Below are 16,356 nucleotides of genomic sequence, written 5' to 3' on the forward strand. Positions count from 1 at the left end.
AGGCGATTTCAGGAGGCATGTGCTAATTTTTTGGTCACATCTTTTTATTTGGTAGACGCCCACGAATGTGCCGGCCTTTTATTGCGCCTCTTCAGCGAAGTCATATCTATTGTATGCGTGCATGCATCCAATAGGAGGTCTTGGATTTCGCGGGCATGAGTAGCACTATATTTCAGATGTTTTCGGGGCAGGGGGGGCGGGGGCTCCTATTTCCGGACCTATGTAGGGAATACGGGAGAAACTAATCAAGGGGATACTCTTTGTGGGAGCACCGCAAAGGTCAGTTTGATGAGTTGGGAGCACGTCACTTGGCTCGCTCTCAGCCGTTGTCATGTGCCGTATGCTTGCGCGTTTTTGGGTTTTAGATGGAATGTTTCTTTGTTTTTTTCGCTTTTCTGTTTTCTCCCGGTTTTCCCTCAGTTTTGGAGGAAAACAATATATTTTGCCTGTTTTTTCCCACAAAAAACACATATTTGCCCCTCGCGGGCGCACATCTCTGCATCTTAGAAAGGTTTTTTTTTTCATGTCTTTTGCTTTTATGAGAGGCCAAGATTTGCTTCCGTGAGAGGAATAGTTGTACCTCTAGAAAAGGATTTGTTTTTCTTTTCTACGAGAGGCACAGATTCACTTCTCGTGGAGGGAAAGATTTAATTCTATGAGATGCGCAGTTGTGCCTCTCGGCAAAAATAATAAAAAAACATATTTTTTTTGCTTCCACGACACACACAAAATTGCTTCCGCAAGATGAACCGATGTGCCTCTCAGAAAGGGAAAATGTGTTTAGTTTTTTTGCTTCCACGAGAAGCACAATTTTGCTTGTCGTGGAGGCACAGATTTGCTTTTGCGGGAAGCACAACTGTGCCCCTTAGAACGGGGAAAAGAGAAGAAAAAAAAGCTTCTCCCTTCAGATTTTTCCTGTCAGTTATCTATTTTTTTATTACGTACGTGTTTTTGTTGAAACATGTCACCATGAGATCTAGTTTCGAAGATCTTTAGGTGAGAAATCCAATGGTAAAAATGGCTTAGTATTTTGACGCACGGTTGAGGAGATAAAATGTTTTGAAAAAACGAATCTACTAGAAAAAAAAACTTTCAAATTGCAACAAGTGGCGCACTAAGCGCCACTCGGCAATTGGAAAGGTGGGCGTGGCTTTTACAAAAAGTAGCCCTTAATTAGTGATCTCGTGAGAATACAGAGCAAGCACGTAGGCCCCCTCGCGCTAGCTTGGGCAGTCCATATGCGCGCCATGGATCCTTTTTTTTTTACATTTTTGTGTTTGATTTTCTGTTCTTTACTTCTTCAAACAATGTTCAGGAATTCAAAAACAACGATCAGAATTTGAAAAAATGCTACCAAATTTTATCAAGTTTTTAAACTGTCATAAATTTGAAAAATGTTCACGAGTTTGAAACGGTTCCAAATTTGAAAAATCTGCATGCATTTGATAACTATTCTGAATTTCAAAATGGTCCTGGATTTCAAAAAAGTTCCGGATTCAGAAAATATTCATGATTGGACTTTAAAAAAGCACCTGAAGAAGAAATATTTCCCAGAATTAAAATATTTTCAGGAATTTGAAAAAATGTTCTGGATTTTACAAATTCTACCCGTGTTTGATATATATTTTGAATTTAATTCGTTTTCCTGATTTATAGAAAGTGCCTAGTATTTTTTTTTGTGATTTTCAAGAAACATTCCTGGATTTTAAAAAATGTTAAAAAATTTCAAATATGTAAGAGAGTTAGAAAAATGTTACCAGATTAAGAAAACTGTTTATGAATTTGCAAAATACATTAAAAATATTCATGAGTTTATAAATTTTTCCCAAATTTTATACCTTTTTAGAATCAAATTTTAAAAATTATTCATTTATTCCGAAAATTTTCCATTTTTTTGAGGGAAAAAATTCTTCCATATTTTAACATATAGTAAGAATAACAGAAAAGACTGAAAATTAGAAAACAAAAAGAACCCGTCAAGAAACCGCAAAGCAAAAATAAGACGCAGAAAACTGACGAACAGCCCAGTCCATTCGGGTCCTATTTCCGACCTGCCCAATGGCCCACTGTGATCGCTATAATGGGTCAAGCCCATCGTGCAGGACCATACAGTTCTGTTTTCTTCATTTACACGAGCTTATTTTTTTGGGGGAAACTTTCAATCTATTCATCTTCAATCATAGCAGTAGAATGAACACCAGAAATAATAAAAATTACATCTAGATTCATAGACCACCTAGCAACGACTATAAGCACTGAAGCAAGCTGAAGACGCGCCGCCATCATCGCCCCTCCCTCACCAGAGCCGGGCACAACTTATTGTAGTAGACAATCGGGAAGTCGTCGTGCTAAGGTCCCATAGGACCAATGCCCCAGAACAGCAACCGCCGCCGATGAAGAAATTTTTTGATCGGAAGGATCCAACCCGAAGACACATGAACAAAAACGAACAAAGACCAGATCCGAGCGGATCCATCAAAGACAACCACCGACCAAATCTCATGAGATCCGTCGGAGACACACCTCCACACGCGCTGCGACGATGATAGACACACCATTGGGACGGGGGCTACGCGGGGAAAACTTTATTGCACCTTCAAGAAGCCGCCGCCATCTCGTCTTCTTGAGCAGGACACAAACTCTAACAAAACTTGAATAAGCACCTGAAAACGGAGCCCTCCTGCCGGTAAGGGCCGGGATTCAGCGGGCACCCATGGCCCTAAGGCTACATGAGACGTGGGAGATCGGCGACACAGGTGCTTCATACTAGTTTTTCCTTTTGAAACTAGTTTATATGAATAAATAAAAAAATCCAAAAAATATTCAATGAATATCAAAAAAATATGAACTAAAAATACTTCACAAAATTTCATGATTTTAATAAAAATGTTCGCTACTTCAAAACAGAAATGTTCACAAGTTCAAAAAAAAGATAACGAAATCGGCAAAGATGTGCACTAATTGAAACAATGTTTCATGAATTCGAAACATGTTAGGGGATTCAAAAAAAAGATCATGAATTCACTAAAAATCAGAAATGTAAAAATGTTTGCGAAGTAAAAAAAATTCTGAATTACATTTTTTTGGAAAAAGCAAATAATTTAAATATTTCCCAAGTTTTTCTTTTGAAACTCCGAACAATTTTTGAAATCACAAACAAAAATTGAAAACTGTAAACAGTTTTCAATATTTCTTGAATTGTGCACAATTTCAAAAATTATGATATTTTCTGCAGAACGCAAGCAATGTTCGAAAGTCTGAACATTTTTTGAAGTTTGTGAACATGTTTTAAATTGTGATTTTTTAATTACTAACATTTATTGAAAAATGAGAAGATTTTTTGAAAAACATGAACTATATTTTTAAAACCAAAACTATTTTCAGAAAAAGCAAAACAACTTTTGCAGATTCGAACAATTTTTGAAGCTTTTGAACTTTATTGAATTTTGTGAATTGTTAAAGAAATATGAAGAGATGAAAAAGAGAACAAGGAAGAACAAAACATAGAAGAAAGACACTCTGAAAACCAGTGAAGAAAAAAACTGAAAAAGACAAGGAAAACGACTAAGAAGCTTCCAGAAACTGGGAGGGAAGCTTCCCAAAACAGTTCCCAATAAAACTAGTAGGCATTCAGACACTTAGAGCTCGCATCAGACGATACACAAAATTTGTGTTCTATTTGCCTACCTGATCGATTGTCGGGTGTGTTGCTCACAGTTTTCAATATTTCTTGAATTGTGCACAATTTCAAAAATTATGATATTTTCTGCAGAACGCAAGCAATGTTCGAAAGTCTGAACATTTTTTGAAGTTTGTGAACATGTTTTAAATTGTGATTTTTTAATTACTAACATTTATTGAAAAATGAGAAGATTTTTTGAAAAACATGAACTATATTTTTAAAACCAAAACTATTTTCAGAAAAAGCAAAACAACTTTTGCAGATTCGAACAATTTTTGAAGCTTTTGAACTTTATTGAATTTTGTGAATTGTTAAAGAAATATGAAGAGATGAAAAAGAGAACAAGGAAGAACAAAACATAGAAGAAAGACACTCTGAAAACCAGTGAAGAAAAAAACTGAAAAAGACAAGGAAAACGACTAAGAAGCTTCCAGAAACTGGGAGGGAAGCTTCCCAAAACAGTTCCCAATAAAACTAGTAGGCATTCAGACACTTAGAGCTCGCATCAGACGATACACAAAATTTGTGTTCTATTTGCCTACCTGATCGATTGTCGGGTGTGTTGCTCACAACAAGCAATATCACTTGCTACCCTCGCTACATGGGCCCGGGCCAACACATGAGTCTCCATGTTAGTGGTAGGATGAATTTGCTATGCCGTCTGATCATGCATGCATGCTTTCTTCTGTTACATGTCTAGTATGGTCCATTGCTTGCTGCCTGAATTGTTGCACTTCTGCCAATGGTAGGACAAGTGTTATGTGGTGTTTCGAGGGAGGGTTTGATAACCCACAAGTATAGGGGATCAATTGTAACTTTTCTCGATAAGTAAAAATGTCGAGCCCAATGAGGAGCTCAAGATAGAACAAGTATTTCCTCAAGTTCTATTGACCACCGATATAACTCTACGCTCAACCTAGCAGTCGAATCGGTTCGACCGGGTCAATCTCTCCCAAACCCATGCCCGAATAGCTTATCGGGTCTACCATCCGCCCATGACCCTACCCATTGGCATAGAGTTAGACCCATGCCCGTACCCATCGGGTAACTCGACCCAACGGGCTGCCCATTGGGTCTGGCCGCACTGCAGTTCTGGCCGCCTTCTAGTTCTATTATCCACACCTTTCCTTCTTTGTTTCGATAGCGAGGTGGCACTATTACGAGCACATACTAATTACGAGCCATCGAGCCAGGCAGATGCATGAAACAGTAGGGCTAGCATGGGCCTATGGCTAAACTAGTCAAGTCTCATGGGCCCAGGGGTGTTTGGCCTGCTAGGCGTGGCTTGTTATTTCTTTTACTGCTACTAGTTCTGTTAGCAACCACTCAAAAAAGAACTAGTTCTGTTAGCATATACTACTAGTATTTTATTTGAAGTGTATTTACATACAAAGAAATACATATAGATTAATATATTTGTTTCAACTTCAGCCACAAGTCAGTAAATCGGGAGACCCATCGGGTGACCCAGGGGCAAAAACTTATGCCCATACCCTACCAACGACTAATCGGATTATCCATCGGGCTTACCCATGGGTGAAGATGCCGAACCATACCCTACCCATTCGGGTCGGGTGCCCATGGGCGGCGGCGCCCATGGGTCGGATTGCCAGGTTGAATCTACGCACACTTAACGTTTGCTTTATCTAGAACAAGTATAAAACTAGAAGTACTTTGTAGGTGTGATAGGATAAGTTTGCAAGATAATAAATAACACATAAATAAAAGTTAGGGGCTGTTTAGATAAAGAAACAATGAAGTTAATTTTAGTATAAAGCTTTTTGTAACACAAGAAAGTTATTTGTCCCTAGGCAATCGATAACTAGACCATAATCATTGCAATTTTATATGAGGGAGAGGCATGAGAGAACATACTTTTTCTACTTGGATCATATGCACTTACGATTGAAACTCTAGCAAACATTCGCAACTACCAAAGATGATTAATGTAAAACCCAACCATAGCATTAGGTATCAAGTCCCCTTTACTCCCATACGCAATAACCCACTAACTCGGGTCTGTGCTTCTGTCACTCACGCGACCCATCATAAGCGAATCGTGAACATATTGCAACACCCTACAGTGGGGATCCCTCATGGTTGCGCGGCACGGAGAGCATCATAGGACAACACCAATAATAAAACATACAACTCAAACCTATCATGATCATCAACCAACCCATAGGACAAAACGGATCTACTCAAACATCATAGGATAGTCACATATCATTGGATAATAATATATAGCGTTGAGAACCATGTTTAAGTAGAGATTACAGCGGGGAGAAGAGGTGTTACATCGCTGCATAGAGGGGGAGAGAGTTGGTGATGACGAGGACAGAGTTGTTGGTGTAGATCGTCGTCATGATCCTTGCCCCGGCAGCACTCCGGCGACACCGGGAGAGAGGGGGAGAGATCCCCCCTCCTCCTCCTCCTCCTCCTTGACCGCTCCCAGATGAGAAGAAGGTTTTCCCTCTGGTCCATGGCCTCCATGGCGGCGGAGGGGCCGGAACCCCTCTGAGATTGGATGTATCTCTCTGTTTCCTTCTGTTTTTGCATTCCTGTTTTCTGGCCTTTCACCGTTTCTTAAATTCTCGGAGATCCGTAACTCCGATTGGGCTGAAATTTTAACACAATTTTCTTCCGGATATTACCTTTCTTGAGGAGAAAGAAGGGTGCCAACCGCCTTACAAAGGGACCAGAAGCTTGGCAGGCGCGCCTGGGGTAGGGGGCATGCCCCTCGGGCTTGTGTGCCCCTCGGGCATCATTTCACATTGATTATTTTTCCCCAAAAATCACATATATTCCAAAATAAATCTTCGTAAATTTTTATCGCGTTTGGACTTTGTTTGGTTTGGATATTCCGCGAAACAAAAAACATGCAACAAACAGGAACTGACACAGGACACTGGATCAATATGTTAGTCCCGAAAATAATATAAAATGTTGCCAAAAGTATATGAAAGTTGTAGAATATTGGCATGAAACTATCAAAAATTATAGATATGACGGAGACGTATCAGCATCCCAAGCTTAATTCCTACTCGTCCTCGAGTAGGTAAATGATAAAAAAGATAATTTTTGATGAGGAATGCTACCTAGTATAATCTTGATCACATAATCTGATCATGGCATGAATATTAAGACACGAGTGATTCAAAGGAATACTCTATAATTTGACATAAAGACATCAATACTCAAGCATCCCAACAAACAATCATGTCTTTCAAAATATTAATGCTAACGAACGTTGTCCCTACAAAATCATATAGTCTTGTCATGCTCCATATTGTTAACACAAAGTATTTATCATGCACAACCCCAATGACAAGCCGAGCAATTGGTTCATACTTTTTAACGCGCTTCAGCTTTTTCTACCCCCACGCAATACATGAGCGCAAGCCATGGATATAGCACTATGTGTGGAATAGAATACGATGTTGGAGGTTGTGTGGCGAAGACAAAAAAGGAAAAACTCTCACATCGACGCGAGTAATCAACGGGCTATGGAGATGCCCATCAATTGATGTCAATGCGAGGAGTAGGGATTGCCATGCAACGGATGCACTAAGAGCTATAAGTGTATGAAGGCTCAGACTGAAAACTAAGTGGGTGTGCATCCAATTTGCTTGCTCATGAAGACCTCAGGCATTTGAGTAAGCCCATCACCGAAATATACAAACCTAGTTCTATAATGAAAAATTCCCACTAGTATATGAAAGTGACAACATAGGAGACTCTCTATATGATAAACATAGTGCTACTCTGAAGCATAACTGTGGAAAAGGATAGTAACATTGGCCCTTCTCTCTTTTTCTCTATTTTTTCGTTTTCTCTTTTTTTTCGTTGGGCTCCTTTTGGCCTCTTTTTTTGTCCGGAGTCTCATCCTGACTTGTGGGGGTCCATCACCCTTTCCTCACTAGGGACAATGCTCTAATAATGATGATCATCACACTCCTATTTACTTACAACTCGATATCTAGAACAAAGTATGACTCTACATGAATGCCTCTGTCAGGTACCAGGATGTGCAATGATATAGCGTAGCAAAGATATCAAAAAACGGACAAGCCATGAAAATATCATGCTAGTTATCTTACCATCATGCAAAGCAATATGATAATGAATGCTCAAGTCATGTATATGATGATGATGGAAATTGCATGGCAATATATCTTGGAATGGCTATGGAAATGGCATAATAGGTAGGCATGGTGGCCGTTTTGAGGAAGATATAATGAGGCTTATGTGTGATAGAGCGTATCATATCACGGGGTTTCGATGCACCGGCGGAGTTTGCACCAACTCTCGAGGTGAGAAAGGGCAATGCACAATACCGAAGAGGCTGGCAAATTGCGAAAAGGTTAGAGTGCGTATAATCCATGGACTCACATTAGTCATAAAGAACTCACATATATACTTATTGCGGAAGTTTGTAGCCCTCCAAGAAAAGTACTACTATGCATGCCCCTAGGAGGATAGATTGGTAGAAAAGACCATCGCTCGTCCCTAACTGCTACTCATAAGCAAGACAATCAATAATAAATCATGCTCCAATTTCATAGCATAACCAGAGCCTATGCATGCATACTTCGGGAATCACAAACCTTAACCCAATAATCTTACTAAACCACAATCATTCACTAGCTAGTACCTCCCACATATTACCATATCTATATCGCAAAACTATTGCAAGGAATCAAACATATCATATTCAGTGATCTGCAAGTTTATATAGGATTTTATGACTAACCATGTGAATGACCAATTCCTGTTGACTCTCTAAATAGATATAAGTGAAGCAAGAGAGTTTAATTCTTTCTACAAAAGATTTGACCATGCTCTAACAAATATAAGTGAAGTAAAAGAGCATTCTACAAGTGGTGGTTTTCTATATGTAGAGAAATAGGCAATCCAAACTTCAAATGATATAATTAAGTGAATCACATGAAGGCATTCTATAAAGCCATACTCAAAAGATATAAGTGAAGTGCATAGAGCATTCTATAAATCAACAAAGGACTATCTCAAACCAGCATGGTGCATAAAATAAAAAGGAAAAATAAAAACAAAAGACGCTCCAAGAATTTAGGCATATCATGTGACGAATAAAAATATAGCTCCAAGTAAAATTACCGATGGTCGTTAGAAGAAAGAGGGGATGCCTTCCTGGGCATCCCCAAGCTTAGTTGCTTGGGAGTCCTTGAATATTACCTTGGGATGCCTCAGGCATCCCCAATCGTAGACTCTTGCCACTCCTTATTCCTTCATACATCGTGATCTCACAGAAAACTTGAAAACTTCAATCACACAAAACTTAACAAACCCTCGTGAGATCCGTTAGTATAATCAAACAAATCACTACTTTAAGTAATGTTGCAGACCTATTCATATTTTATTTTTGCATTATAACTACTGTACTCTAACTTCACTATGGCTTATATCATTGATACAATCCATAGATTCATCAAAACACGCAAAACAATGCATCAAAAACAGAACCTATAAAAAACAGAACAGTCTGTAGCAATCTGAACATTGATCATACTTCTGTAACTCCAAGAATTCTGAAAAATCAGGACAAAATAAACAATTTGCAAAGTAGTATAGTGTAAAAATTTCAGAAACTTTTGACGTGCGAGTAAAAAAATTCTAAATTTACTCACTACAGCCAAAATATATGTTTTTGCACTACACATACCAAACAAGCAATATAATCATCCTAAAGGCAAATCTTGGCACATTAGTTTTATAATACAATGGATTTGTACAAGGGGATAATTATTTTTGTTGAAAAGTTTCTGTAATCCAAGATTTGCAAAGTTTCAATGGGCATGAACAAACTTCAAGTAGCTCCCCCACTTCAATGGTGCTCGTCTTTTTACTTCCACTTTCCTTTTTGAATTTTTTTTAGGTTCCCCTCTACATTTTTTTTGTTTTTGAACTTTTTAAAAGCACACAACAGAATAAAATTACTCTCTAAAACTTCTGGATTGTCTCCCTAGCAGCGATTTCTTTAAAGCCATTAAGCTAGGCATATAGTGCTCAAGTAATGGATCCACCCGGATCCCAAGGTATATCAAAGCTAATTTAATTAACAATGATTGGTATTTTAGTATTCAGCACAAAGCAACATATGTCATGCAACAACAAATTCTAACTCTCTTCCTATGCATCGACATGTCATAAAAGAACAATTCATGCACACCAACTAAAGGCAATTGCATAGTATAAACAGTTTCTTGCAATTTTATCATATTGGAAACATAGAGAGGCGAAGATGTGTTCCTCTCTCATAATAATTGCTAGTAGGAGCATCAAGCACATGCATATTATATCTATCAAAATCATCATCTGTAGTAGTAAAACGCAACCCATCAATATAATCCTTAATAAGCGCAAACTTCTCCGATATAGTGTAGTTGGGAGAATTCAAAAAGATAATAGGACTATCATGTGTGGGTGCAATAGCAACAATTTATTCTTAACATAAGGAACTATAGCAAGTTCATCTCCATAAGCATAACTCATATTGGCAATCATTGCCACAAGCATAGTGAGCATAAATTTCATCAAAAATGGAAATTTCAAACGAATCCAAGGGATCATAACAATTATCATAGCATTCGTCTTTCGGTAAGCATGAAGGGTGATTAAACAATGTATGAGTTGAAGAGTTACTCTCATTAGAAGGTGTGCACAAGTAGCTAATCGGCTCTTCCTCCTTTTTTCTTCGCTCTCCTCGTCATCTTTTTCATCTAATGAGCTCATGGTGTCATCAATTTCTTCTTCCATAGATTCCTGCAAAATATTAGTCTCTTCTTGGACAGTGGAGACTTTCTCAATAAACTCATTAATATTGGCATTATATTCATAGTTCTCATAGAAATATTTAAGTATAGCATAATTTTTCAGGCCTGTAAACAACATCATCATAATTTCCACACTTTTCAAACAAAAATTCAATTTCATAAGCACCCTTAAAAGCAAAAAATTCTTCTATTCGTTCCACATTAGTAATCATATATACCATTAGCATAAGAAGAAAAAGTTTCATTATCATTAAATTCACATGAAAAGGGAAGGTGTGGAGCCTTCATCCTAGAGCAACAAGTATAATCATATCTCAAGCATAAATTCCAAGCATACCAATGCAACATTTCAATTTGATCCCATAAGAGTTTCCCTTTTTGAGTCAAACGATAATCCATAGTATCCGCATTGATCCAATGTGTCTCCCACTATCAAGTTGAATGGGGTTTTCCCAGGATTATCAAAGTAGTGTTTAATATTTTTCACATAACGAGCATCGAGGGTTTTAGGAGGTTCCCCATCTCCATGAGTAGCAAGTACACCTACTTTTTTTTGCATTTCGTGTTCCATATCCATAACTAAAGATAAAGAACAACTTAGAATAGAAAATAAAATGTACTTAGTGATAAAGCAAACAAGCACAATGAGAATATTCACCCCACGCTATTGCTCCATGGGAACAACCCAAAAAAAGGTCTTGATAACCCACCAAGGGGATCAATTGTAGCCTTTCTCGATAAGTAAGAGTGTCGAACCCAACAAGGAGCTAAAGGTAGAACAACTATTCTCTCAAATTCTATCGATCACGGATACAACTCTATGCACACTTAATGTTTGCTTTACCTAGAACAAGTATAAAACTAGAAGTACTTTGTAGGTGTGATAGGATAGATTTGCAAGATAATAAAGAACACATAAATAAAAGTTAGGGGCTATTTAGATAAAGAAATAACGAGGTTAGTTTTAGTAGAGAGCTTTTTGTAACACAAGAAAGTTATTTGGCCCTAGGCAATCGATAACTAGACCGGTAATTAATATTGCAATTTTATATGAGGAAGAGGCATGAGCGAACATACTTTCTCTACTTGGACCATATGCACTTATGATTGGAACTCTAGCAAGCATTCGCAACTACCAAAGATCATTAAGGTGAAACCCAACCATAGCATCAAGTATCAAGTCCCCTTTACTCCCATACACAACAACCCACTTACTCGGGTATGTGCTTCTGTCACTTACGCCACCCACCATAAGCGGATCATGAACATATTACAATACCCTATAGCGGGGATCCCTCACGCCTGCGTGACACAGAGAGCACCATAGGACAACACCAATAATAAAACATACAAATTAAACCAATCATGATCATGAATCAACCCATAGGACAAAACAGACCTACTCACACATCACAGGATAGCCACACATCATTGGATAATACTTTATAGTGTTGAGCATCATGTTTAAGTAGAGATTACAGCATGGAGAAGAGGTGTTACACCGCTGCATAGAGGGGTAGATTGTTGGTGATGACGGCGGCGAAGTTGTTGGTGTAGATCGTTGTCACGACCCTTGCCCCGACGACACTCTGATGCTATCGGGAGCAGTGGTGGCGCCACGTTAGGGGCGACTATGGTCGGCCGCCCCGGGTCGCCGAAATCCCGTTGATACGTCCATTTTGCATCATGCTTTTATATTGATATTTATTGCATTATGGGCTGTTATTACACATTGTATCACAATATTTATGCCTTTTCTCTCTTATTTTATAAGGTTTACATGAAGAGGGAGAATGCTGGCAGCTGGAATTCTGGACTGGAAAAGGAGCAAATATTAGAGACCTATTCTGCACAACTCCAAAAGTCCTGAAACTTCACAAAGAATATTTTTGGAATATATAAAAAATATTGGGCGAAGGAAGTACCAGAGGGGGACCACCTGCCATCCACAAGGGTGGAGGGCGCGCCCTCCGGTCTTGCGGGCTCCTGGTAGGCCCTCGATGCCCATCTTCTGCTATATGGTGTGTTTTGACCTGGAAAAAAAATTAGAAGGAAGCTTTCTGGATGAAGCACCGCTGTCGCAAGGCAGAACTTGGGCAGAACCAATCTAGGGCTCCGGCGAAGCTGTTCTGCCGAGGAAACATCCCTTTGGGAGGGGGGAATCAAAGCCATCATCATCACCAACGATCCTCTCATCGAGAGGGGGTCAATCTCCATCAACATCTTCACCAGCACCATCTCCTCTCAAACCCTAGTTCATCTCTTGTATCCAATCTTTGTTTCAAAACCTCAGATTAGTACCCGTGGGTTGCTAGTAATGTTGATTATTCCTTGTAGTTGATGCTAGTTGGTTTATTCGGTGGAAGATCATATGTTCAGATCCTTAATGGTAATTAATACTCCTATGATTTTGAACATGAATATGCTTTGTAAGTAGTTATGTTTGTTCCCGAGGACATGGGAGAAGTCTTGTTATAAGTAATCATGTGAATTTGGTATTCATTCGATATTTTGATGAGATGTATGTTGTCTTTCCTCTAGTGGTGTTATGTGAACACCGACTACATGACACTTCACCATGATTTGGGCCTAGGGGAAGGCATTGGGAAGTAATAAGTAGATGATGGGTTGCTAGAGTGATAGAAGCTTAAACCCTAGTTTATGCGTTGCTTCGTAAGGGGCTGATTTGGATCCATATGTTTCATGCTATGATTAGATTTATCTTAATTCTTCTTTCGTAGTTGCGGATCCTTACGAGAGGGGTTAATCATAAGTGGGAGGCTTGTCCAAGGAAGGGAAGCACCCAAGCATCGGTCCACCCATGTATCAAACTATCAAAGTAACGAACGCGAATCATCACTACAAAAAAACACACTTCCGTGATGATACATGTTTGTCACAGTAGGTCGCGTTTTTTGTCATGCATGTACATCCAGGACAAATTTATGACAGAATCAAGATAGTCATACTTGTGCTGTCGTAGAAGTGTTCCATGACATTATCAAAATTATCATCACGGAAGTGTCCACTTCCATGACAATAAATCGCGCGTCACAGAACTGCTTTCGTCAAGGGTGACCGACACGTGGCATCCACCGTAACGGAACGCCGTTAAGCTATCGGGTTGGGTTTTGGATCCGATAACCCGTTAACAGCCCCGACCAATGGTGATTTTCCACGTGTAAAATCATCATTGGCTGGAGGAAACACGTGTCGGCTCACCGTTGGGGCAGATGTCATCCGCTCATTGGACCGAAGGCGCCTATGATATGGCGACACGTGGCACGGCCCAACAAAGGCCCATTCCTATGAAAAGGCCGACCCATTTGACTTGGTCAAAAGGTGGCGGGCCGGCCCACGGAAAGCCTGTTAACGGCCTGTTCGCATATAGCCCATTTACAGCCCGCTAACCCAGGGCCCGTTATGCCCTATCCGAATTAGGCCCAGTAGCGTCATCTGGGCCGTCCAATATGATTCAGCCCGTTTTAACTTCTGGCCCGTGTGTGGCCCATGACTTCTTTCGGCCCATATGAGGACCTTTGTAACTCTTGGCCCATTAACGGCCCGTGGTGAAACTGGCCCATATTGAATAGTGTATCACTTTATACCCATTAACGGCCCGTTATTCCATTGGGCCGTTTTCAGCCCAAGTTATCTTTCGGCCTTCTCAGGGCCCATTGATTCTTGGGCTCATTTGCAGCATTCGGTTACATACGGCCCGTTACTGTCATTTTCTGCTTGTGGGCCAAATTCAGCCCGTCGTTACAGTCGGCCCGTTTGCGGACCGTTAATACATTGGGCCGTTTTCATGTCAGAAAAAACCCGTAGGGCTGTTTTCATAGAGTTATCAAATACGACCTATTAACGGCCCGTTATGGTCCACGAATAGTATGGCCCATGATTGGCGAAATGATGATACGCCCCGTAGAAGGCCCATGGATCCTACGGCCCGTATGAGTCCCATGGATAGTACGACCCGTAGAAGGCCCATGGACCCTACGACCCGTAGAAGGCCCATTGATCCCTAAGGCCCGTATAGAAGGCCGATGGATCCTACGGCCCGTATAGAAGGCCAATGGTCCTACGACCGAACGAAGGCCCATGGATCATACGGCCTGTAGGAGGCCCATGGTTACAACAGTCCATGTGTTGCCATGATTATTTTGGCCTAGTTACCAAAAATAGGCTATTGTGGCCACTAGAAAAACACAGAAAAAGAACTGCAGTGACTACAAGCAAACAACTAAACAAGACAATAAGGAAATAAATAAGCAAGAAATTAAGGCTAGCCTATTACCGCTATTACTCATATTACATCCACTGGGCATCAAAGTTCGCCACCAGTGCAAATATAGGGAACAAAGCAGCATATTACATACACTTGGCCGTCAAAATTGGCCACCAGTGCAAATAAACGCGGCAGCAAAACAAGAGCATAACTGAAACAACTTCAGAAGAGCTCAAGAAACGTTATCCTGGGTATCCACCATGCTGGCAATAAGCTTAGCAAGCTGATTAGCTTTGTCCTGTTTGGCGCTAAAATCCTCCAATGCTTGCTGTTGCACCAGAAAGTATGCATCTGAATGCTCCAAGGACTTCCGCAGTCCTTCCGCTTCTTGTCGCAGTACAGCTGATCGATGTCTTTCAGCTTGTAGTCGAGACTCAAGAAACCGAACTGATTCAGACAATGAGTTTGAATAGCTTGTGCAAGCGGTAGTGGCCAGTAACTCGAACACTAAACCAAGACAGGACTTTGGGGTTGTCTCGCTGTCTTCAAGATAGTCTTCCTTAGCTATTTTATCAGCTTTGTTGGTGACCAACAAGGATGTGTCACTATCCTGAACCTTATCTGCATTACTTCCTTTACCATTGCTTAATAAGGCACTCTTCCCCAATATTCTGTCAGCATTCTAAAAGAAGAAACAAGCAGACACATAACAAGTTTAGCATGTACTAGTATATGAAACTCATTTCGGTGAACCAGTTCATTAGTAAGGTGGACAAGATTAAACTACCAAGTCTTCTATTGCCAAGTACTAGTACATAATAAAAGCATCAAACAAACATATATCTATGTCCTATGGTCACTACATTGTCTTGCCAAATCAAAATAGAGACACGGTTCAAATCATATCAGTTCAAGACAAAGCAGCAGTGAAAGAATACAAAGTGTGGGAAACTACACGGCACAACAAGATTTCAGATGGGTACCACGAGTCTACATGTACAACAACACTATTGGCTCTGTCGTGATGCTAGTAATGTGCATGATATGAAAGTCAACTGTATACACAATTGAAATTGAAATCAAAAGAGCTATTGATAAGAGCAAACCAGTTAAAGAAACATGCGTGAACATACCTGCCGTGCCATTGGAGTTTCGATTGGATCCTTTAATTTAAAAATAAGTTTGTATGAGTAAATACAATGATACAAGAGCAAAGCAATCATAGTTAAAAAAGGCACGCCTAAGCAAGCGCTTAGTGCCTAGGCTCTAGGTGTTGGCAAAACGCATTACGCATAACTATGCTTAATCTGTGCAGAACTGCACATAAGCATGCACTTTGGTCAGTAAAGTGCAAGGCGGTGAGAAAACGCATAATTAACGCCTAGCGCTTTTTTGAACTATGATAGCAATGGAATCTTAAATTAGAACAATTGTTCTTCAGGTTTAGGCACTTGTTCTACATGAATAGAGTATAGTAAGACGCAAGAATATAATACTTAAAAATAGAAAATGAGCTCATAGACCTTACCACATTCTTGGTTCGGGACCAGTACAGAACAAGGCGTTCCCAATCATCGTCCAGTAAATGTGTCTCAGGAGAACGCAAGGGAATTTGATGAGTTTCTTTACCGGTG

This window comes from Triticum dicoccoides, chromosome 1B, assembly GCF_002162155.2.
Source record: "Triticum dicoccoides isolate Atlit2015 ecotype Zavitan chromosome 1B, WEW_v2.0, whole genome shotgun sequence".
NCBI classification, from domain to species: Eukaryota; Viridiplantae; Streptophyta; class Magnoliopsida; order Poales; family Poaceae; genus Triticum; species Triticum dicoccoides.